This window comes from Triturus cristatus, chromosome 1_2 (assembly GCF_964204655.1).
Source record: "Triturus cristatus chromosome 1_2, aTriCri1.1, whole genome shotgun sequence".
Taxonomy (NCBI): domain Eukaryota; kingdom Metazoa; phylum Chordata; class Amphibia; order Caudata; family Salamandridae; genus Triturus; species Triturus cristatus.
Window position 1 is genome coordinate 752,740,311 of NC_140580.1, and position 24,940 is coordinate 752,765,250.

The 24,940-nt window shown below is 46.5% G+C and overlaps 1 protein-coding gene across 2 annotated transcripts in view; it reads right to left on the reverse strand.

Moving 5' to 3' along the window:
- CXCL12 (C-X-C motif chemokine ligand 12) overlaps positions 1-24,940 on the reverse strand; it is an 87,898-nt gene that overhangs the window by 61,762 nt on the left and 1,196 nt on the right. The window lies entirely within an intron of this gene.

Consider the following 24,940-nt stretch of genomic DNA (forward strand, 5'->3'; position numbering starts at 1 on the left):
GCTGTCCTCGCGGATGAGTTGTGGTGGTCACGTGACCCGTTTCTGCGCCGGGGATCGGGTTCCCCTTGTAAGCAGAGGATGTTCCCGATTCAAACCCTCCTTGTGCTTGGAGCTCTGTGTTCCTCCGAGTTTTTAGGAGGGGTGAGGGGGGGTCACTGCCGACAGTGAGGGAAATGGGGAGGGGGGGGGCACCTCCGAGAATACATCTCTTTGGACAGCAGAATTCGAAGGAGCGCGAGAGGAGGGTTCAGGTCACAGCGTCAATCATTGCACTGCATGACAAGAAAAGTAAATGGATGCTGCAATTGGTGAAATGAGTCCTTAGCTTCAATTAGTATCAATTAGCGTTCAGAGTCCAGTAAAGGGCCTTTATCCCTCCCTGCCTCGACCCGGCCCTTCACAGGTATTCTCTACCACTTATCACAATACGTTGTTATCTTTCTCTTTCCCGTTCTCTCCTTTTGTTCTTCAACCACATCTCCCCAACCCCTCTTGCTTTCTAACTCCATACATCCGTTCTCCCTGTTGTCCGTTCTCGGTTTTTTCTGCAGTTTTCTCTGTTCTATCCCTGCTCTCAACATAGTTTCTCCTTTATGTTTTTTGCCGACCGTTTCGCTCCCCCTCCAGTTTTTCTCTTGCTATAATCAAGCACACGCTGTTCTCTGCTCTCCATCCTTGCCATCTCTCTCCTCTCAACACCTTTACTCAGTTTCACTCCTTTAGTAACATTATCCCAACTGTCTCCTCCTCCTTTCGGCGTTTCGTTATGTTACGCAGTGTGTTCCTGTACTCCCTCATGTCTGCTCTTCTTTCTCGTTTTCTGACCCCTTTTTATTTGCTGTCCTACTCCGCTTCCCGCCCCTCCTTTCTCTTGCTTTTGTTCTACAGCCCCCCCCCCCGTCCTCTTCTCTATTTCACTCACATTGAGAAGGAGTGAAATATGCCCCCCGCCCTCCCGTTTCGTCCCCGCTGCACCCTCGGCTCCCCAGCCCTCTCCGCTTCGTACCCCGGCTCCGTTCTCACTCTACTCAGTCCCTCCTCCCCCCCTTTTCTGTCTACCCTCAACGCTCTTTTGCGCCCCTTCCTCCCCAGCTCTCTCTCTTTAACTCGGTAAAACATTATTGGCCTCATCTCACGGGAGAGTTTTGCCAAAAGAAATACTTCAATTACCTCAAAGAACAAACTTTTCCACTGTTTGTAAATATCTGTACTGTACAAGAGTCTTGCCCTCGCCTCTGTCTGTTCTACCGCGACCCTATCCCTTCTCTGTTCTTCTTTTCGCCTCCCACCCCCTCCCCTTCTCTCGCGAGGAGTGGGGGGGGGGGGGGGGGGGGTGGTAATTGCACGTTGCCAGCTCTAGCACAATCCTACACAATCACAACAAACGACGCAGGCGTATTTATCAAACAAAGAACCACATTAACATATCTACAAATACAAATATCACGTTGTCGATGTAATGTAGACTCCTGGTCAGCAATCTCCTGCGCTCTGCTAAACCAGTACATAAGCATACTTGTGAACTAACCTTAACTAACCCCCACCCCCCCAAAAAATGTTTTTGTGTTTAATACACCTAGTTTAATTCCTCTACTAGCGAGGAGAGAGGCCCAAACCTAGTAGACTTTAAACCAAACGAGAGCGCATCCCTCAAGAGCCCTGACGCCCTCTGGTCCACCGGGGCATCTGGGCATTACTATGGCTCCTGGCGCAGATGTGTCTATCTCCTTGCTGTGGGTGATGTACCCTGTGGAAGACATAGTTGGCACAGAAGCCACATGCCTACCCCTCCGGCACCCATTATTCCCACCCTCCTTGGCTCATAGGTGGAGTGAAAAGCACAATCCACAGACTCTCAGGTGTGACCGGGCAAGCCTTGTTTATGGACATGGGGCGGTGCCAGGATGGCGGGCCCGAAAGACAGGTGCAGTCCGGATTGGACCGGCTGAAGCCGGGGGCCAGCGGTGGCAGCCATGTGTTTGAATTTTTGCGGGCATCCCGCGCCAACAGCCTTTGGCTGGAAGAAAGGTGATGGGATCGCCGGGGCAGGTGGCAGGGGCAGCCAGGTGGATTGAATGGAGGGGCACTGTCCTGCTCTCCGCTACCTGGTTTTCGCCTGGCTGCCCCTAACGACCGCCGATTCTCCTGCACTTGGGGACCCCTCTTATCCGCCTTTTTTGACAAGCAAGAAGACTCTTTTTCCCAATCGCCCATCCCTGTAGATAGCCTTTTAGTGGGAGGATAGTCCTGGAAGGGAAGGAGTCATGTTTAGGCCTGGGCTAAATTTCCGGTCCGCTCACGGAAACTGCGATAATTTGACATTTTCGCGTTCCGCGGAGAGCGCGAAAATGTCAAAATTTCAGCATTCCGCAGCTTAGCGATAATTTGTTTCTTGCTCGCGCTGTAAAATAATACATTCTCGCGCGCGCGATCGCTTTACCTGAATCCCCGCGTTCGCCGACAAGTTTTCCCGATCTGGTCGCGTTCTCCACGAGATGTTGGATTGTTGGTAGCCATTTGCGCTGTCTCGTGACAGTTCGCGCCCGCAGTAATGTCATTGGTCGCGCGATCACGTCTTTCTTCTCGCGATCATGCACCGCAAGAAGAGTGAAAACAAGATAGCCGCGCCCGCGAGCAACCGCATGGGTAAGTTGGCGAGCCGCGACCACGCAGAAAATACAGCGAACGGACGGAAAAAAAACTTCCGCATCTTCGCGCTATTTCCGCGTGTTTGCGGAGATTTTGAACATTTTCGCGATAATTTGCAAAAGTCACTTTCGCAAATTCCGCCCATGAACAGAAAGCAGGTGGACAACCTTGGCATCAGGAATAGCAGTGCAGGCAAATTCAGGATGGAATTGGAAGCCTTTGGCTCAAACCGGGGCTGGGGTACCTCAATATTTAGAGAACGGCTAAGGACGCCCGCTACAGTGATTGTCCACAGCCTCCCATGGTACTCCATTACATTGCCCTGGGGATATCAGGGGATGGGGACTGTGCTAGGGGACCAAGGTATGGCCTGGCTACCCAGGCCCATCTCCCATTGGGTGCCAGGGGTGATCCTTTCTTTGGATTGGCTCTGGCATGGTTGTTTTGGGATCCAGATTTCATGCTGGACCACGCTCCCACTATCTTGAAGGAGCAGGTGAACTCGCCTTGTGATGTATAACTTGATGGGGGAATCAAAGGCCCCAAGATCGCTGGAATAGTCGATGCCCTAGGTGTCTGGGGGTGGTCAATCATGAATCCTTCGAGAGCTTAGGTGATTCTATGTTAGTTATCCCAATGAAGAGCTGTACGTATTGTAAATAATATGTAAGAATGCAAATGTTTTTTAATGTAATGCAAATGGTTTTTAATGTTGTATTTATGGATTGTAATAAATACAACCAGAGAATCGTTATGCTCTGTAACACAAGAATGTTGTTAGCTTGTCTCTGTCGTTTCGGGGGAAGATTCTCACCTCACCTGGGGGAAGGGTGGGAGTGAGGCTTCGGTGGGTGGATGTGACTAGGCCTCGGTACAGTCCCCCACCTGTAAAGCCTGGACAATGCCACCTATGTGCCTATCCAAAGAAGAAAAGATGCTAACAGGGGAAATGCCTCTGGTCAAAGGCGATGAAGGGCACACGTGTGATGGAACCATTGGCAGAAGCGGCAAATGAAGACAAAATGTCCCTAATGTGAGGTTATATATTCTTTGGACCCCTGTCAACTCCAGCCATCATTTTCCACAAGACCCACTTCCTGATCCTCCGGAAACCCCCTCCGTGCCCCAGAATGCTCTGTGTCTCTTCTCCCTGTGATAGACATGCCAGCTATGCTAGCATCATAGTCACTGGACGCCACACCCTAAAGTTGCTGCTTGCTCCTGGGAGGCACACTCTGCATTCCTCTCTCTTCTCTCTCCCACCCCTCTTTCCATCTCCTCAGCTGATGTTCATGTTTGTAAGGCTTGCACCTACTCGCATTGTGTAGGCAAGCATGTGCTGAGAGAGGATTTGATTTTCTTAGTAAGCGGTGAAGTCTGTGTAGTGAGGGCAGAAGCCTGTGGGGAGATGAGGGTGTTTAGTGATTGGGTACGACTGTTTATAGAGTAGCTATGGCTGGGAAACTGTACTCTGAGAGAATATATTGTTGTTTATTGAGCTTTAAGACTGCCTAGTGAGATGTGCTTGTGTGGCGAGTATGCTTCCACTGCGAGTAGGAAACACGCCTAAGCAAATCTTTCAGTCAATACCAAAGAGTAACACATTGGGCCTCGTTTATGAGTCCCCTTGCGACACCGGAACGTCACTTTTTGTGACGTTCCGTGGCGCAGGAGCCTGCTCCATATTTTCGTGGCAGCACTAAGCCACTTTTTTTTACTTAATTCTGCCTCGTAAATATGGCTCCCTTTAACGCAGTTTTCTGCTTTAAAGAGGGTGCAATGAGTGTTGTTGGGGGCGTTCCCAGCAACATCCATGGCTTTTTGGCACAGCCCCAGATTTACGAGAGATCGTAAATCCGAGGCAGCGCCAAAAACTTACCCCTCTCCAGGGAGGCATAAGGGAGGTACCACAAAGAGAAATATCTTTATTTCTCCTCATTTTTCATTTTTCTCTGGGCTGCATTCAGCACACATAGAAACTGGAAAAAGCCACTTCTGATTGTTTTTGTGCAGGAAGGTTTCCCTTCCTGCACAGAAATAACCATCCCCGCAATGCAAGCACCCTTGCACCATGGTGCAAAGGTGCCTGCCTTGGTGCACGGCAGCCCGTTGCGCGCCGGTGCAGGGGAAAAGGACAGGCATGCGCTGTATCTGATAGATGCGTCACATTCCTGCCCTTTTGTTTTACCGTAGGGCAGCGCAGCAGCAAGGCCTGCGGCGCTGTACCATGGTGAAACCTCATAAATGAGGCCCTTAATGTAAACTTCACATGTTACACTCTGTCTCACAGCAGAGGCTGCTAATCGTTTCTTCCCCGTATCTCTAGACCCGTAAAGTAGCAGAAATGCACATGTGGCCTCATGTGCACTGTGTGCATGCATCATAAGGTACTATGATAAGTCAGTAACACACCGTATGTCTGATTTCGATAATGTGAGGGGCTTTAAGTGGGCTGGGTCCTGCCGATGCTCCAGCAGTTCTAACAAGCATTGGTATAGCCAATAGGTCTCGCCTTTGGGACCTTATAAGTGTTTAGCCATGCAACAGTTGCATTACTAAATACTTATAAGGTCCCAAAAGCGAGACCTATTGGCTATGTAAAGCGGCCTTGCGGCAGCGAAAGTGAAAGTGATCGCGATCATGATCAAACATCAAAGCGAAAGTGAAAGTAATCGCGGTAAAGCGTGGCGCGTGCGCGCCTGCGCACATGCACTGTAGCTCTAGGCTGGCCTGGTAGCACTTTTTGGAGCCCTCTCAATAAGTCTCGCCAGACCAGCGCATGCACTGGGTCAGGCGAGACCTAAAAAGTGGGTGCTGAGAGGGCCTCTATTGGGCTCTCCATTTTTGCCCTCACCACCAGGGTGAAAAATAAATCTGAACTCTGCAGCAGTACCACCCTTCACTGCCTGTGATGTAACTTCAAAGAGGCTCATTATAGTTCTTGCAGTCTCATTATTTCAGAACTGAAGCATTTTCAATAATATATACAACAAAGCCATAGTTGTTGCGTATTTATCTTATGCTAATAGCAACCATTGACAAAGCCAGTAGTCCTGGCTTGTTGTAGGTGTAATGTTTCGTGATGTATTATATAGCTGGAAGCAATGATAGAAGAGGCAAAATACTAGTCAGGCGGCACACAATGCTAAGCACAGATGTTTTTAAGCCATGCCCTTAATTACATCACCATGCCCCTTTAAGAGACCCCTGTAGTTTTTAGATCCCACTTAAACCCTTGGAGGGGCACTTCATAAGAGTCTGCTGGCAGAGGGTATGCACTTCTCTCAAAAGTGTAGAGGTGCCGGATGATCATTGTCCTGTGTCTTTTGCCCTGGTCATTGAATAGAGTGAAAATAACTTTGAGCAATCTCAGCCTCTGGCTCCCTGATTGTGTGATGTTATGTTATATCCACTTATAAAGCACAACGAATCACACCAAAAGGTGTATCTGGACGCTAGGCCTTTTCAATGAATGCAACCAATTCTTAAAATAACCAGGTTTTCATTAAACTCTTAAATTGAGTAAAGTTCATATAACTTTGTGAATGTGTACAACACATGTACGTAAGCTCCACAAATAAATTGTACCTCATTCAGGCAGTTAGAGCGTGGTGATGACTGGCCTCACACATTGTGGTGCCTTTATGGGATAAGTAGGAGTATAAGACATGTGACCGAAGGCAAACCTGCCAACTTTTAGATGGCGGGGCCCTGAAGGTGCGGGGCTTTGACCCCATCACCATCTAAACAACCACGGCTCAATGATCTGCTCGAGTTGATCCCCACCTACCCTCCCAAAACAATAGGCGTCTGAGGTGGCTGTGTAGGGCTTGGAGATGTTATAAAATCCCTGATGGACGTCAGGTTCTCAAAGTCTTCAAACGTGGCGGAAACATGCTCTCTGCATAAGGTTTCCAGCTCACTTTGCGAAGACCAAGTGATATTGTCTCTTCATCGGGAGACCATGAGAAGAGTGACAATTTTATGTGATACATGGTAACACTGTATGAGTAGGCCCATCTACGAAGGCACCAGGGTCGGTCTGACTTATGGGGCAATCAGGCAGTGCCCATTGGCTGGTCTGAAAGGTCAGTGCGTGGGCTGTTTTTTGGCTGTTTATGACAAGCGCGAAATATAATGAAGCGCGCACTTAGGACTCGGCCCCCCGGGCACCCGGGCACGCCCCCCCTCCCCCTGCCCCTTTTTTCTTCTCCGTTTGTGAAGCCCAGTTGAGGCAGCTGGCAGGGACGGAGGACTGAAAGGCTGGCCCGTATCTGGCGCGAGGTCGCAACAGTTGGTGGTTACTTTCATGGGTACATTTGGGGTAATTCCTTCCTGAGGAATAAAATATTAGTATGTGTCTGGCAATGTATCCCATACTGCAACAGCAGTCATTCGACCATTTTACCCGATTTCCCGCAGCAGATGCAGGGTATTGGGGCGCTTGCGAGGGATCCTCCAGGGGGAGCAGGCTTGTGCGGGCTTAGCGTCCTAGAGCGGCGGGAGGGCGGTAGTGGCCGGACACTGGGTCAGCTAGGGTAGACTGGCCCTCTCCCGACGCAATTTTTATAGCAGGACCACGGAGTGGCGGGTGGGAGGTTCACAGGAGTATGCATGCTCAGCGATTCTCTTGACAGTCCCACGCGCAGTTGGGATATATTGCTTGCAGTGCCATTTCCCGCAGCCGGCGGTGCGCCTGAGTGGTCACTAGATGCAGGATTAGGGAGCCTGGCTAGCTCGGTCAGTAGAGTGTGAGATTCTTACTCTCAGGGTCGTAGGTTCGTGCCCCACGTTGGGCAAAGAACAAGTAGGGGAGCCGCGTCATGCGCAGCAGGATAGATATGGCGCGGGATAAGAGTTAGGTAGTGTGGTAGGAGCGGTGTAGACCCTGGGTGGCCTGCCTGTGGGCAGGGCCGGTAGGGCAGGTGCTGCACACACAGTGACAGTGGGCGCAAGGCGTCGTGTGGGACTCCTGTTCCCTGGGTGGGTTATCTTCCATGGCAGAGGTAACATGACGGACGAACCAGGCCATTTGAATCAGATTTGCTCCAAGCCTGAAGATTGAGAACCTAGGGGTCACAGGTCGCTTGGGGTGGGGAGGGCGAAGGGCGGTCTGCCCTGGTCCCCCTTGTGGCGGTAAAGAGGTCACATAAATTGCCTTTACATTGATAAGGGGAGTCCTCCGGCATATTCCGTAGGCCAGCACTGAGGTGGAGAGACGGTAAGCTCACCCCAGAGAGAATGGGACACCGGCTGGGGGCAAGGGCGCCAGTTTAAAAATAGGGCATGGGGCTTCCGCCCCTGGTTATTCCCTACGAGCCCCGATGAGCAGCCTGGTGGTGGAGGGGTGGGCCCCTCAGGTGGCGGACCTAGACCAGATGACAGGGGCTCACCCCTCAAGGACGCAGGTGGGTTGCGCCTTGCGTGGTTCTCAGTTGGTTGGGCGAAGCGAGCCAGAAGGCCCCTTAGTGCTGGAGCAATAGACAACGTTTTCTGGTGAATAAATTGAGTTCTGCCCGACTGGCACGAGGCTAGGGGCAACTTGAATATAAATATTGTTTAACGATTGAATTGTTGAATTTGATAATTCCATATCGTATCAAATTGTATGAATTATATACTGTCATGTTTGTGTGATGAATTGTAATAAACATGGCCTTTTTTATCCCACAGCTCTGGTTGTCAAGCATTGATTTGTGGGTTTGGTTGGGGGGCAGGGGCTGGGAGCCATCCTGGGGGGTACGAGTCCTATGGGCCTGTTATGGTCTGGCTGGCAAGTTTTTACTGTTAATTTACCTGATATTGAAACAAACATTGCCTGCAGCAAGCTCAAATCCATGCAGTCTTCTGTACTTTGCAAAACACATACAGAGCATGGTTTTACAAGTTCAAAACGGCCCCAATTTGCAAACATGGGACACTTTTTGCTATGTGATTCACTAATAATTCCTGTTTTTATTTTGGTGCCTGGGCCTCTCTGTCCTAGTCTGACCCTGGAAGCCCGTTTACCTCTTTTGGAAGAGATGCCGCATACCTCACCTCGCAGGCCCCGGAGACAGGTGCGGGCCGGTATGGACCGGTTTGGGGCTGAGGCCTAACTGTGGCTGCATCTTTCAAATTTTCACAGGGTGCTTTCCCGCGTTTAATTGTGATTGGTCAAGTGGGGGCAGCATGGTCACCTGGGCGGCTTGCAAGGCCGGCACGACAGCGCTTAAAAGGCGTTGTCTTAGCCTGGAGAGCACCTGCTGCCTGCCTGCCCCTGCGGATTGCCGGTCCACGTTGTCTGGAGTGCCTGGGGACCGGAATTTTCTTTTCCCCACCCTCCCATCCCTTTAACTTTGTGAATCTTAATAGGAAGGAGGTTAAGGAGTCATGTTTGACCACAAAACAGGTTGGCAACATGGGGCATCACAAATACAAGCGCAGGCGGATTCAAGATATTGTTGATTTTGAATAACCCGGGGCTGGAGCGACACGGTCACTGGTTAAGGGCTGGAGGCATCTGCTACCGCAATTTTCCTTGGTCCTGGAGGGTACCCCGTGATACGCCCTGTGGGAGTGAGGGGGGAATGATGGCTGCGCCAGGGAACCAAGGTATGGCCCGGTTGCCTGGCCTCATCCCCCGATTGGGTGCCAGGGGGTTTCCCTTCATTGGGTTGCTCTGGCATGGATGGTTCTTTTAGGGGTCAGATGTTGAGTTGGTCCTGGCTTTCTCACCTCGGGGGAGTGGAAAGTGCGCCTTGTAGACAATGCCACGAGGAGCCATGAGGTGGTCAAGCATAATTCCTAATGGGGTGTGAGAATATTGATTCATTTGGTGTAAATGTATTTGGAAATGTTATTCAATATCAAGACAACTGGGGAAAAAATTGTTTACCGTCGTGTTTATGAAGTGTAATAAATATGGCCATAGAATGCTGTCATTTCTCTAACGCAAGTACGATTGTCTGGTTGGTTTCTTTTGGTGGGATGGCTGAATTACGGGGGAGGAAGGTAATGTCTGTCTCCTATTGCAGCACACCGTTCTCATGACGGTCCCCCACCTGCGCTACTCTCCTCCTCAGCGCCCAGAGACAGCAGCACAATGCATTGCTCAAAAAAATCTTTCTTTTACCGCCTGGTATTTAGTCAGTTGGCCAGGTGTCTGTTCACGATAGTTTGAAATAGTGTGATATTTCCCCTTCATCGTCCTTTTTTTGAACATATGATGCGTTTTCGGTTTTGAACATTGCAATTTGTGTTTATTGAAGATTAATAACTTGCATTACTTTTCACAAGTGTGGGCTGCTGGGATTCTGATTCACTTTTGAAAAGGACATTAGTCGCTCAAATGTCAATTTTGACACTGCCACTTGAAATATCTTGCATTTTCTGCAGTGATTTAGTAAGAGGTGGGAGAAATTTGGGTAATTTTCTTTCGCACAATTGAACGAAATTTTGGCAAAATTACAAGAAACGACATGAAATTGCATGTAATTATGCCAAATGCAAAACTGGTATTTGCGCAGTATTTTAGCCCAAAAAAGTGTGGATGAATTTCACTCTAAAAAAAGTGCAAAAAACAGTTGAGCTCTGTTGTGTGTGTTGTTCCCATGTATTTATGGTACATTTTTACAGCAAGGAGCACATTCGTTGTAATATATTGGCACGAACGGTGGGTTAACTGCACGGTGTGAAGTAATAGCATACGTTTGGTGATTTTGCTTAACAAAACGAATGCGAAATCACCAAAATTATGCTAGTTACGCTGGCATGACGCAAATTTTGACTAGGCCTTGTTCAAGTGAAATATCAATGCTATCCATGAATTTATTAGGTGGTTTTTGTTAAGAATTTATAAATTTGTATGCAATAAGTATGACCTATTGCATACTCACGTAGCAGAAGTGTCTGAATTTTTTTAGGGTGAGGAAGGGATACAAACTCTCTCCAGGACCACAGTCTACCAGCCATGAACACTTTTTAGCCCCCTTGATCAGCTGATGCTGCATCAATGGTGCCTTCAGAGCCAGACTGGGAATCCAAAGTAGCACTGGCAATTTTGTCGGACCAGCTGGGGGGGTGCAAGGTTAAAGCACTGCTGCTTTTGTTACTGGGGGCTGATATTGCAGCACCACTGGAAAATTCACCCCCGGTACTAAAGCCAGCCCCAACTGGTGCAAATCCGGCCCCCACCTTTCCAGCCTCTTGGGAATGCTCAATGCCCGCTATGGCCAGTCCAGCCCTTGGGTGCCTTGCTGAAGGTTGATGAGCCCACTTATTGATGATGAGACGGGTAAACCTATATGTGATGCCAGCTTCTGCTATCACTGGCGTTATCTTCACTGATTCCATTTGTGATGTAAACATCGAAGAGTTTTTGTAGTGACATCTCCAGGCTGATCTGAATGGCCAACATTTTGCTCATTTTGTGTCCTTAGCTCATTTCTAAATGTATTTATTTGTTTGGAGCTTTGTGTAGTGATAACTGTTGCCTTTTGATAGCTTCAGAGTGCTGACTGTTAAGAAATACACCTTGATTGTTGGAGGGGTGAAATTAGTGTCTGAGTGAACAGGGTCAGTAACCTTGTCCTATAGTCTTGAAATCGGTTTTAATAAATGGCGTAGCTTTTTTCTACAGCATATGTTGATCGTTATAAATTAGTTATCCCTTTTTCTTTCGAGTAATTACATTTTTAGATGTTTATTGCTGAGCTTCTTTTTACCACATACTGTCAATTAAGCAACAGTTGTAACGTTTTAGACCTGCCAAATTGTTAAAACTTTCCACTGTGTGGGGGGAGGGGCAGTGCTCTGTGCCAAGCACAGCTATGGGAAAATCTAACCCCCTTCTTCCACAAAAAGAAGGCTTCTGAGGCTGCTGCTGACGTCCTGGGGATTTTTTTAAACCTGCAATGGATGTCAATTGAGAACAAACTCCAACTATGAGATGGAAACTTACTCTGTACACAGGACCGGACTGAACCTAGTGGGCACCAGGTGTTTTCCTGGTGGGCCGAAAGGGTGGGATCCGGTTTTGGACCCGTGGGGGTCAGTTTTGTTACCAGGGGCCAGTCTTGCCGCTGTGCTGCAATATCGCCCTTGCCTCAAAAGTGGGCGTGGTGCTTCTCACTAGCAACCCCCCTGCTCCTAGGGCCAGTCGTGCACATTGCCAGTGATGGTTGCTGTTCCCAGTACGGCTGTGTCTGTACACCGTGTGATATCAGCTCTTTACCAGGAGATTGTGTGATGGGCGCTTATATGGTGTCCCACAGAGTCATCCCATATGAGCTGGATGGTCTGAAACCTCACACTGTGTGGATGTTACAAAGAAGCTATTTAGCCTGCTCTCCGCCCTCTTTAGTAAATGGTAGAGACTGAAAGAGGCCACTAGGTGGTGTTTTCAGCCTACCAGAGGAGGGTGGCAGGGAGATGCAGTAGAGGCTTTTGCTTAGTGTATGCTTCTTGGAAATGTAGGGTAGAGGAGGAAAAAGGCATGAGGGGGGAGACTAGACAGCCTAGGTGTTCGGCAACCCTGGCTTTGGGCAATGCTTGCAGCAGGCTTCTAAGGCAAATTTCTCACTGGGCTGTGCATAAAAACATGAAAAAGCCTCTTTTGTTACTAGACATTGACTGAAAGGCTAGACAGTACTCAGGAGCAGAGAGCCCAGTCCATGCTCTCATCTAGAACGAAGGAGCTGGGAAGTGTACTGAACTGACGCTACTGTAGGCCGCATACTGTAGCGTTTTAACAATGAGATAGCCAAGCCCGTAGCGTAGCAAGTGTGTCATAGGCCCTACTGTAAGGAAGGAAATGGGCCCCATGGCTGCTGTTTGTATTATAAAATGCAGCAATAATCAGGGTTTGGCGGGCTGCTCAGGTCCCCGGTGTCACTGCACCTGCTGCACCAATGGAAACCACACCCCTGCACCAGGAGGAAAGAGAGAAGTTCGTATTACCCCTGCATCCCTCTCACACATCAGTTCAAATATTCAAGGTAGTGTGCCTCCCGTGTGGTATCTTACATTTATAGAAGCAACAGGCCTCATTTGCAAACTTTTGTTGAATTGTGACTGCTAATTCAGAGAATAGGGATCTGGGGACATAACCCTCAGTAAGAGAATTTGTCTGTAGTACTAAGAGAACAGGGGTTGTATGTCAGAACATTGGCTCAATAATATTGAGCTACCATAATATCACGGACAAACATTGAGTACCCAAATATTGATATGGTAAGTGTATATAGGTAAATATAGGCTTACCATTTTAACTATACATCTATACAGATTGTTCCCATCACGGAAAATCATGCCAAGCTTCACCAGTGGCAGTCAGGCGTTCCTGCATTTCGATAGTGGGTAAGGAAGGCCAAAACCAGGTCATTCTATTGGATGGAGGCGGGAGGTTTTCCACAGGGAATCATATTCTTCAGAGGGAGAAAAAAAAGTAAAATAAAAAAGTGGATATGCTGAGTTCACCAGGATGATTAGAGGAAACGGTCTCCCATGAGTAGAATCCCTAGGAACACGCGTAGAGATTACAAAAAGCATACCGGTGGAAATCTACGACTTGCGTACGCTACCATGCACAACACTAATGGATCTTTATGAAATCCTGAAAAGTCAGCAGTTTCTGGAAGTCGTTCGAGCAAAACTAAGAGGAATCGATTTCCAATTTGTTCAACTATAGTCTCTCCAATTTGTAACCCTTCATGTCAGTCATGTCAAATCCAAACAATGGGCAAACTTGTAGCATTAACGACCTGTCTGTGTTTATTCAATCTATGTACATGACCCTGCAGGCTCTCTGTAACCAAGAATTTCTCTTGGAAACGCCATATTAAGTGCTTTGCTGCACTCACGGGCCAGATCTGTGCTTTATAACATGCACCTAATAAAATCAAACATAAATACACAAATTAAAGCAAGGCTGCCACTCAGTTTGGCACTAATGATGCAATGTTCTTGGAATGTGGCATGCTTAGCGGTTCCATGGCATACCACATTCCAGCAAGAGGGCTTCATTTAATTATGTTCCACTTTTAAACAATTCATAGTTACACCTCACACTTTCTGATGCATGTACCTATCAACTTTATCTTGAGTTTTCCGTGTGGTGTCATACCTACTAAACATGTGTTTAGAATTCCACAAAAATTAGTACACATATGCCAAAGAAAAAAAGCACAAAAGTAAAGGCTTGGCCCTACCTGTGAACGGTTCACTGGCGCGTTTCCACTTTTGTTTGGTTTGCCCTAAAGGTGTGTATGACAGTTTTAAAAGGTATTTTATGATTTTCTGCAGACTAATGAACCACCACAATGAACCAGTGAATTTTGTCTCAGTTTGACAGAGTGCAGTAATCTTACTGCATCTGTTCACTTAATGCATTTTTACTCCAAATAATGTGTGTGAAATATCAAATTGATCGGTACACTATGTCAAAGTCATTAATAAATCAAAATTGATATCAGGCTTGATGCAAAGTACCTGGTCACAATATAGAATTCTGGATGAATTTTGATTTTCACGTTTTTGGCCGCAGAATGTTCCTTAGACGCTACAACATAGATCTCCTATATGTATTTTTAAATCCCATTATTGATAGATGTGTCATATTTATAAACTGACAGTCATTTGTCACTTTGCCGACTTGCTTTGGGTTAGTTTTAACAATTTTGGGCAAGCCTCTTAATGATCCATGGTGTGAAGTCCTAAAACCAGCATTTGTGATAATCCTAGCTGTAAATAAATATATGGTCACTCTGGGGTCTAGCCTGCCAGCCAGATCATGTCTCCCTTTTGTGTCATTCTTTGCAATCCTATGTCGGAAAGGTGGACAACGCCCAGAAACTGGTTAACATAGCAGGTTTTTTTACGGGTAGACAGGTAAATAATGTATTGGGTTAAATATCCATTGACGTTTGGAAGGGAACAGTGCTATTACCCATTAACATGAGATGAAATAGTACTCCCACTTTTGTTAATGGGACAATAGTACCACCTTAATTAAGTAACTTAAATTGGTCAATCTTAGGCAATTTATTAGGAGAAACTGTTGGGAGGTGAAGGTTACCCCCATTTACTGTCCTCTACAATTATTTTCCAATATCTGTCTTGTACAGGATTTTAGTTGGGCAAAGATGTTAGTGATACAAATATCATTGACAAATGCGAGCCTAATTTGGTAATAAGAAAACTGAAATCCTTAGTTGCAAATGCTACCTTTTACACTATCGTGAAGTAGTCCACAGGAAGGTAATTAATTTCACTATATAATTTTCTACATTGGACAGAATTTTCTAACATGTTTATCGAGTGGACTTCTGATACACATTTTCCGACGTGTTCAGAACTAGATAGTTTTTGGTGGGATATATGTATTTTGTTTTATTAGATTACTATCTTGGCTGAAATTACAATGCGTGGTAAAAATTGTGGAAATTAAGTGATGAACTTTTGATGACACGTTCTATTGAGGTGGCAAACTTTCCAATACTGAGAAGCTGGAGAAATCAAAAAACCTCGAGTTTGAACATTTGGAGGAGGTTTGTAACCATGCTATTATTGTGAGAGCATTATACAGATGTTGCTCACTGAAACTGAACTTGATTTTTGTAATCTTTTCACCTAAAGCTGTAAAAAGTTGATCTTATAGTATATGATTTGCTTGGTATCTGTTTCATTCTGTCCCCTTATATTGCTTGTATAGGACATATTTGTAAATAATGAAACAGTAAAATGTATACTACCAAATACCTATTGATCTACCTTGAGCACTACAATCAAATATTTATAATTCATAGCTTTATTCGAAGTTTCCCACGCTCGATGGAATTTGACTCAGATGGAATTTGACTCATTGCTTAGTTTTACTGTAACCAATTACTCTTTCAAATTTCAACATGTTGTTCATTGTAGAAAATGTTGCATGATGTATAAAGTGTGACTTTGATTTCAATACCATGCTATTGGACTACAGCTTTGGCGAGGGTGTCAGATCCAGGGTTTGGCTTTCAGCAACCCAAAAACAGTGACGCAGTTCTGCCTAAGTGACGCCTAAGACAATTCTGAATGAATAAAAGCACCAAATCCTCTGGTAGGCACACATACGATTTGTTGCAGCAGAGAAGTGAAGCTCCTGGTAACTGTGCCAGACCCTCGAGTGCTGGAGAGTTTCTCTAGCACCAACATATTTTTGCCAATACATTTTGAAAGTTGTCCTATAAAATTAATTATTTTGCATCATTAAAAAATCTTGGTGAGATAAAAATCCCAAAGAAAACTGTTCTCCCTGCCCATGCCAACATCTACCTACACTCGGCGATGCAATACAATGCAGGTATGGAAATATGTTCTATATGGCAGCAAATGAGATGTTATAGTTTGACATAGCCAACCACAAGGCACAGGTGAAGTGTTCTGTAAGTGTCAACAGAACCCTTAAATGGCATTATTGGCCAACAATACATTTTATCTATTTTGTGGACTTTCCCATGAATGAAGTCAATGAATCATTGGCATTACAGCATCATTGTGATTTAAGATGTAGTTCTAGGACATGATGACACAAGTGAATTAAGATTTTTTAAACAACTGCAAATTGAGCAATAACAATATGGAGACGTTTTAATATTCAGGTCAAGTACAGAAAAGAAACCCAGGCGTTCCTTTTACAAATGTCCCTTTTATGAAGCGGTGAACACTGTTAGTGCCAGAGAGCTGGATTCAATCCATGCCAAATATTCATGATATACACATATAAAAAATGTATATACAAACTACAAAGGACCTAAAGCGAAATAATGTATATTTGACAGTAGTAATCCTGAAAATTTGACCTGGATCTGGCCCCTTAAACCTATGTTGAATACCCCCACTTCAATCAAATCTTCTTCATATTAAAGAACCCCAAAGGGTCATTGTGAGTGTGGTCAAGGTAAGATTGAAGCAATTCAATAAATAATATGTGGTCCCTTTCTGCTCAAGGATTCCCCTATTATTGAATTCCAGGGGGACCTTTCCACACTGGTGCGGCCACCACAGCCTGAACAACCCCTGCACCGAGAGGGTCGGGAAATCCAAACAGATGGTTTGTGTGGCATCAGAGAGAAAAGGGCACGCTTTTAATGTCTACCCATGATGGGGTCTGACAGCAAGCGATCAGGGTGTGTCTGAAATTTAGGAAACCATATGCAGGACCATAAACTACTTAGTTCGGGCTATAACTGTTGATTTTCTCCCCATGTGTTATAAAGCGCGGACTTAGAATTCAGATGAACTTCATTGTCATGACAAGTTGTGTAAGTGTTGCCAAAGTGCTTGTTTGTGGTTCCTAACCAGTTTATGTCTTGCAGGCTGAATGTTACAAGGGCTTTGAACAGGGACACAGTTCTCCTGGCGGTCTTGAGACATTTTCTGTCCGATTTTAACCTACTGCACAAAGTTAACCCTTTGCATCCTGGTCTTCGTGAAATGGCGTATTTAAAAAATATACTCAGTAAAATAATATAGCATAAAGCAAATGTGACACTATGCAGAGAGGAATATGTTTTTGTCTCAATTGCCAGTGATGCAAAACACGTCTTCACAGGTTCAAAATCACTATCAGGGTCTACTTGTGGTTGTAAATATTTTGGAATATGTCTGCATACATATTTTTTAATTCCTACATACGTCAATTGTGAGCATTTGACGTGACACACCCCCAGTGCCAAGGCATTGTTCTTTCGCTTGATTAACCTTGTTGATATGTCACACTGTAGCAATGCACACTAACATCTAAGAATAAATATTCCATTTATTTAAGTCATTTGCATTTTGTGCCAGACAGTATTAGTAAAAGTCTGCACATTAGTGCCAGATGTATCAATATTAGGAATAGCAATTACCTAATTGCAAATTACAGTTAGGATATTGCTATTCTTAATGTACCAAACTCTTTTGAGTTTCCTTAGACATTGGTAGTGAGTTGCAAATAGACCCATCTCATGAATATTAATAAGAACGGTCACAAATTCTGACCCACTAAATTCACTGCCAGTGCAGTGATGGTGGCCTGCTGGTGTCAGCAGACCCCACCTGTAGATACTTTTTTTTACTGTAATCTTTTTTTTTTTTAACGCAGACCGTTTTCCTTAAAGGAAACCGAGATGCTTTTAAAAAGAAAATAAATAAACTTTGAAGTTTCATTTTTTTTAAGCAAAGTCAGTGGTCTGTGGGACCACTGCCTGCTCGTAAAAATATTTTGGCCCCATTCTCAATGGATTACTACCATTTTCAAATGGCGGTAGATTACAAATGTTTGTGAATGCATTTCGATTGCAAAACATTCGTACATACTATTTAAATTTGGTATTAGGAAGGGACACACTCGACACGCCCTTTCCAAATACCGAATCACAATACCCGAATTGGGATTCAGTAACACATTACAGAATCCCAAATTGGTCTTTGAAAAAGCTAAAAAGCATTTTTTGCGGTGGCAAACAGCCCATTTGTAAATGCAGAAATGCATCATGCATCTAGCAACTAATTATGTTTGCTCTGTAAGCAGGGCTGATGAAATTATGCGATTCTGTGGCCATGTCGACTTTCCCAAAATTATGCATTTGCCACATAAACCATAATCTGCTGCATAATCTGCAGATTTTGAAAAAAGAAATTCTAGCTCAACGGATCAAAAGGTTATCAGAAATATGGCGACTCAGGTTCCTGAGTACCAAAACCCTTTTGGCAAAGCTTGACTGATCATCTAAAATGTGCTTATTTGTGTATTTGGGTGTTGAATTGTTACTAGTATGGTGAACTCTATTTCCAGACACTATCACCAGGTGTAAAGATTACATAACTAACCATGGAACAATACTATCACAAAATGTGCTGCATTATGCCACATAATTTGCCTTTTCTTGCTGCATAATTTGTTAAACCCTGTCGCATAATATGGCTCCGCCCTCCTCTGCTGTATAATTCCAATGGCTTTGTCTGTAAATCAACCTGAAACACGGACGTTAACGTTGATTGTTCGTGTGAACAGTGTTGGGTGCTCCCGTGCTTTCATACACACCATCACTACATTAAGTAGTATGCTTTAAATTAACATTTACACAAAGAACCGCGAGACAATATAATCACACAAATAGTGCCTTGGGCATAGGTTTAATTTACATTAAATGGAGACAGTTGCCTGAAACACGATGACACAGGTGGAGGTCAAGTGAAAGGTGTCGACGCTGCCTCCAGTCAGAAGAACTGGACGGAAAGGTGGGCAGAAGGCGGGAAGGTGGTATCAAGGGCTCAAGGCAGAAGGCCGCGTGCCCCGTGCTTGGAAATACCACAGAGTACACACTGTCTCGGCCCGTATGCCCGGCCCTGGCACGGGGACGCTTGTTGTGACAGCCGGCATCAGGCTGAGGGCAGTACTGTGTTCATCACGAGCCGGTGTCAGTATCACACGGGCACGCGCTCTCCAGCGCCGACGTTTCACAGACAATGAACAAGATGGACGCGGTGGCAGCCATGTTTATCAAACTTGTAATTTAATCGTCTCATCGCATCTATTTGTTGTGCTGATCGTGTACCTTATTTTCAATGTACCTATATATCAGAAACGAGTTACCACACGCTGACACGCAAGGACTTTACTCTGAACTGTGATGAGGGTTTTTTGCCTTCACGAGCTTTCAATGTTTACATTAAGAGAACATTATGTTTAATGTGAGACTGGAGTAAAAACATATACAGCACAAAAATAACTTTCCAACCGGGCCCTAGAAGGGTGTTTGTATCTAAGTATACACAAGGCAGGTGCTGTGTGCACGCTGTGCCATTCCACTGACCGTTAGGCTTCGTTACGATGACTCGTAAAAGAAGGCGCACAGTTTGGGAACGCAGGGCCACTTCTGGTCAAGAATTCAACAAGAGGCGCGAATACAAAGATCTCTCGCTGCGTGTGTTGTGCGTTATGATTAATAGTATTACTAGTAGTGACGTACTTATTGCCTTCAGTAGTAGTGGATTATTGAGCGCGCCTTTTTTATTATCATTGTTTTTTGCGGCTTTGTGGTCGGTATTGTTACTCCTATTGCCTGTAGTCGGTCCCTCTCCCGAGCTTTGGATTCTGGCACGAGGACACTCCGTGTATCGCGTGCAGAACAAGCAGCGCATTCACCTACGGGGGTGGGGCGCTGCACCCACAGACCGATGGCTGTCCCGGCGGGGACCGTAGTGTCCGCCTCCCCTGTATCACGACCGCACAACTCAGAGCACGCCCCTCCTCCCCCCTACTCCCTACTAGGGGGTTGGGGTCAATCTGTTGGAGGGACCGCGGCCTGCGGAATAGAAACACCGGCCGAGCAGATGGAGGCACTACTCCTCGAAGCACTAGCCCGGAGGCACTGTGCCCAGTGGTATGGGGGCACTCGATCTGAAAGCACTGTGCCCTGGTGAATGGAGCTACTGGCTCTCTGGAATTGGAGGCTCGTATCCAGTGACACTGGGGGTGTGGCTGGGGCACAGTGCTCTTTGGGAAGAAGGCGCTATGCAGTGGGGAATGGAGTGATGGTGTGTCCTGCTGTGAAAATGGGGACACTGTACAGTGCGGAATGGCGCGGTTTTAACCTTTGGCGCGGGGGTGGGCTGTGTCCTGTTGGAAGGGGACACCTTTCCCTGCTTGCTTGTGCAGTGCTATGGTCTCATATGTTCGGCACACAATGCCACGATGCAACATAATATGTGTTCATAGAGGAGTTCAAAAGCACATTATTGATGTTTTAAATTGAATTAAAAAAGGCCTAAATGTAGTTTATTACAATAAGAAATGTTTACTCAAATTCTAAAACGCCTCATGAACAAAATAATCACCTTTATTCATAAAGATTTTTATATGAGGTTGGAAATTATTATCTGGCCAACAAATTACAAACCGTTTTGTGCCAATTAGCAGCAGAGTACACTTCTGGGCATAAAAGTTGCATACAAATAATTATTTAATTTCAAAAAGAAAAGAAAAATCGCAAATTATTAGCAGTCAAGCAAAAATATTTTCCCCAACCCCTACTGTCAAGTTTGGGGTGCCCGCAAAGGCCCATTGCAAGGAAGATTTGCATGTACATGCGCGCATGAATGTAACACCCATAGTGAATTACATATCCTCATCAAAAGTGTCTCCAAATTTTAAAGACACACCCTAACTAAAAAGTAAAGTTAGTTTTGTAGTGCAGCACAGCAAGCAAATATACAAGATAACCTTTGACCTGCCTAAGGTAACATTTGTAAGTCACTGCCGTTTTCCTTATTAAAGTTACCATTTCCCCAATTATACGACAACATAGCTTTGCTCTGTATGAAAACCGTGATAAATATATATGTGCCTATGTGCCCTGGATAGAAATGTAAACATGTGCAGTGCTATGGGTGGGGGTCACCCTGTCTGCAGCTTGATCCCAATCTGTCTGCAGCCCCTCAGTGCCGGGCCCCTCTCCCCCGTGCCACCCCACAGGGCCCAGGTGGCCTCCCTAGCCGCCACTGCTAATGATATTTGGGGTTTCTTCTGGCCTTTCTCATGGAGATGAGCGAGAAATTACCAGCATCAATTAGATGGCCGGACAAAGGCGGCGTAAATAAATGCACCCCCAACCCCTCAGGTTTCAGGCTCCTGCTTCAGGCGGGAGATTTAAATCTTCACTCTGGGATGGAGGTGACCCCTCCCCCAGGTGCGCGAGGATCGTTTCAGCAGGGAGCAAGGGGGCAGAGCTGAAGGGGCGGGGGCGAAGGGGAGGATTGCTCAGATGCAGTGGCCACTTCTTGTACCCACCTGCCAGTGCCACGCCTACAACATCCTGCAGGCAGGTGGGATGTATAAACCGGCCACTTCATCAGTGTGTAGCGCCGTCAGTGCTCAGCTCGCTGCCTGTTGGCAATACACGTGTGCCTGAGTGTGCACTGAATCCCCGCAGACACTTCATCTGGAAAAAGCCCCCTCTGAACAGTAAACCCACTGGATGTAAAGCTCCAACTCCGAGTGATTCACGAGATCAGGACAATCTTCCCAGCGCCTGTCTCCGGGCAACAGCCGCAGGCACCTTCAAGGCGCCTCACTCCCCAGGTGTGGGTGGGCGGGGGGCGCTCCTTCCTGCTGGGAGGAGCGAGTGACATAGCGCCTAATCCTTCGGGGAAAGGACCTTCCCCGAACTGAGGACTGGACTTCGGATGCCGAGGATCACAGGAATAGTACCTTGTTGCCAGTGGTGCTGGAACAATGTTAAGAATGAGGATGCTGCCATTCATGTTGCATCACAGAAATCCTGTGGAGTGTGAAAAATCCAAGCCTGACACAAAACATAAGTATATTAAATAAACAACCCCTTTTCACGAGTGGCAGGAATGTAGTATGCAGCCATGATGCACTTTGGAGAATACGGTTGCACAGATATCCCTAAATCTTGGTGTAGAAGCTCACTGTTATTTACAGGACGCACATTTTCCATAGAAGTGGCTAGTAAATGTGCAGGCATCCAGTTCTACTGGTAAAATGATATAGCGCACACATGTGAAAAACAGGTTTCAGTGAGTATTGATCATTGTGCATCACCAAGTAAGGTGTTTGATCCAATTAAAATCGTCGTTCCCGTCAGAGTTCCGAAACACAAATGTGCTTTATTTACTTGTGCTTTCCTTGCTGTATATACATTTTGAAATACGTGTGCAGCTTATTGACAGGTATTTACATTTTGTTGTATGTTAGAAACAAATACCAGGCAGCCTTTCCTTTCACACTCCCTATACCTCAGCAAGATTGCCCCATACCAGTTTACAATATTCTCCTACTATGCAGTCAGAGAAAGAAGAGTAAACGCCAATCTCGATTTTAAAAGTATAAGCAACAATTTGACAGAGGATATACCCTGACATTTGTGCCCCGTCTTGAAACGCATTTAAAATTCGACAATAAAAAACAACTTTAAAGGCAGCTCTCTCCTCTGAACTCTACCTGCAGTCTCCTCCTAGCCTAGTTACTCGTTTCCATCCTTGTCCTGTTGGAGTCTCTCACTGACCCTTCTTAATTCTTCCCGGGGTCCGGCAACGCTCTTCTAGGACCTCTCACTACTCTCCGCCCCCTTCTGAACTCTCTTCTCTGGGCGCCTCTACTCCCATCTTAGTCCCACTACTCTCCTCCGTGGTCTGTGCTCTTCCCGTGTGCCCCCTCCTCACTCTCAGTTGTGCCCTGCTTCACCCCCCCCCCCCCACCTCCCCCCACACATTCCTGGGCGTCATGGCGCACTAGACAGGACCTTCACTCTCCCCAGCACTGCTGCACTCTCTCCTGGGACCTTCACTCTCCCCAGCACTGCTGCACTCTCTCCTGGGACCTTCACTCTCCCCCATCACTGCTGCACTCTCTCCTGGGACCTTCACTCTCCCCCATCACTGCTGCACTCTCTCCTGGGACCTTCACCCTCCCCCATCACTGCTGCACTCTCTCCTGGGACCTTCACCCTCCCCCATCACTGCTGCACTCTCTCCTGGGACCTTCACTCTCCCCAGCACTGCTGCACTCTCTCCTGGGACCTTCACTCTCCCCCAGCACTGCTGCACTCTCTCCTGGGACCTTCACTATCCACCCGCACTGCTGCAGTCTCTCCTGGCGCCTTCACTCTCCCCCATGGTCTGTCTGCACACTCCCCGGGGCTCGCGACGCTCCACACCAGGAACCCCCTGGGACTTCTGCGCTTTCTCCGGGGACCTTCACTCTTCCCCATGGCCTTGGTGCACGCTCCCCGGGGCTCGCGGCGCTCTACACCGGGAATCCGGCGCTCTCTCAGCCTGCAGCATATGGTTCCCTACATTCTCTGGGACACAGCGAACGGGCCCCGCTCTGCTTTTCACTGTCTCTAATGCACTGTTTCTAATTACCCAGAAATTAGGTTCAGGTTTTCGGCTCTGCGGCCAGAAATGCTTTGTGAAAATTGGCTGCATCCAAACGTTGCTTTCCATCCTGCTCTGTGCACAAGACCCGGGCTCAGAGCGCGACTGCTGAGGCCGCTGCAGCGGGCCTGGAGGTTGCAGGGCTTCCTCGACAATTCTGCAAGGCAGTAGAGGTCGTGTGCAATGCTACACTCTGCAGAATTACCGTCGTTGTGCAGTCCTCAAGTTATTGTGCAAAGCTGCAGTCGCTCGAAAGTGCAACGGGTAGTTTGCAGTATAAGAGTCAATGTGCAGTGCTAAAGTCATTGTGCAAATCTGCAGTCACTCAACAGTGCAACGGACACTTTGCAGTGTGCCAGTCAATGTGCAGTGCTAAAGTCATTGTGCAAATCTGCAGTCAATGTTCACTGCTGAATTCACTCAATAGAGCAACTGCCATTTTGCAGTGTTACCACTGATGTGCGATGTGAAGTCACTGTGCAGTGCTACAATCGGTGCACACTGCTAAACTTTAGGCATCGGTGTACAAAGAACAATGCACAATACTAACGTCACTGTGCACTGTTAATTGCAACGTGCAGTGTTGTACTCTATGTGCAGTGTTGCAATGAGAGCACAAGTAGCAACACAGTGAGCTCACCTGTCACTTTGCACATACATCACACAGTGTTAGGGTTAGTAATGGAAATACAGCTTACACAAATCGCTGTAAGGTGACATGCATCCAGTGTGCACTCACAAAGACAGTGTGAACGTCTAGTGAATGTGATCTACCAAGAGTACATGCAGTGCTACTGGAAGTGTGCAGTGGTAGTCAGTCGGCACCGTTAGGCACACGATTCTAATGCTATGGAACGGACTCGTGCTACGCCAACGTGCAGTGCCATAGTCAGTGGCGAATATTACATGCAGTGAACAGTGTCACAAAGAGAAAACTGTGTTGCAGGCAGTGTGCATTGATGCACATTAGTGTGGCAACTTGCAGTGCAACAGGAAAGATTCAATGTCCCAGTTACAGTTTAGCGCCACAAATAGTTTTACTGCGGTACAGAATGCAGTGTTGCAACCAACATACAGTGCAACAGCCGATGCACAATGCCAAATGCAGTGTGCAGTTGTATTGACAATAATCTTCAATACGGTCAGTCTGCCCTGTCAAAGTCAGCAGACACTGCTGGTCTATGTGCAGTGTGACATTCAGCGTGCAGGGCTGCAATCCTTCTACAATGGGACGGCCAGTGTGCAACGCCACAGTCAGTGCACAATACTACAGTTGGAGTGCAGTGTTAAAGCCAGCATGTGCTGGTCTAGCAGCAGTCAGTGCGCCATACTGCATCCAGTGCACAGTATTAATGCGCTGTGTTACGATTGACGTGCTGCACTG